The following is a 1,165-nucleotide window of genomic DNA, read 5'->3' on the forward strand; positions in this document are numbered from 1 at the left end:
GCCTCCTCCCCCCCCCCCCTCCACCCCCCTCGCCCCCCCAAACCCCCCCCCCCCCCCCGCTTGATCAACTCTATTTATAGTTCAATGGAGGAGAAGACCCTTATAATCTGGTGAAGCTATAGAAGAGAAAGTGAAAAGGATTGGATTGGGGTAGGCATGTTCAAACTTTTTTTTCTGTTGTAATCTTGTAGCATATGATCTTGTTTTTATCTTGACCTTGAATATGTTTTTTTTTCTTCGTTTGTTAAAATGTAATTCAGAGGATAAATCCTCATCCTAGTTTTTTCCTTTTGGATTAATTTAATTTTGTGACAGTTGAACTTTTTCACACTCTACTGTATTTCAATTATCACACTTCTCTTTTTTCTTGAATGTTTTGTTATCCTTTTTATAGTATTTTTCCATGACCCCTTCACATTCTTATGAGTCATGTATAGTCTGACACTGGAACTTCACTTACGAGCACTACAACAAAGGGATATTTAGTGGTAATTGAATTAATGTCATTGCATCCAGTATTGATAAATTGAGTTAATGACATTTATATAGAGTATTGGTTATAAATAATTATATTTATTAATTATTGCTGCTAAATACAATATAGCGGCAAATTATACTATTACCGCTAAATTCTGTATTGGCATATACATAAATGTGCCCCTTAATTTGTTTATATTTTACATTTATGTCATTCAACTTTGGGTGTGCACAAATAGACACTTAAACGTGTATAAAGTTGAACAAGTAGATACATGAGTCTTACGTGGCATAAAACACGTAGGACACCATGTAGAATGCAAATTTCCACGTTAGATGCCATGTAGGATGTGTATTTACTTGTTCAATTTTATACAAGCTTAAATGTCTACTAGTGCACAGTCAAAGTTGGAAGATATAAATGTAAGCGGAGACCAAGTTAAAGGGCATATTTATAGATTATGCCTTCTTTATTTGTTGTAGTGAAGTTGTTCATGAGGACATAAGGCTGGTGTCTTGTTGTCGTCCATTGTTTATTTAGTTATGGCATTATACATAAATATTTCTTTTAATTTGACTTCAGTTGATAACTATGCCCTCTAATTTTGAGTGTGCACAAGTAGACACTTAAACTTGTATAGAATTGAACAAATAGACACATTCGTCCTACATGACAATTTTGTGTCTT

This window comes from Solanum tuberosum, unplaced genomic scaffold (assembly GCF_000226075.1).
Source record: "Solanum tuberosum cultivar DM 1-3 516 R44 unplaced genomic scaffold, SolTub_3.0 scf00296, whole genome shotgun sequence".
Classification (NCBI taxonomy): domain Eukaryota; kingdom Viridiplantae; phylum Streptophyta; class Magnoliopsida; order Solanales; family Solanaceae; genus Solanum; species Solanum tuberosum.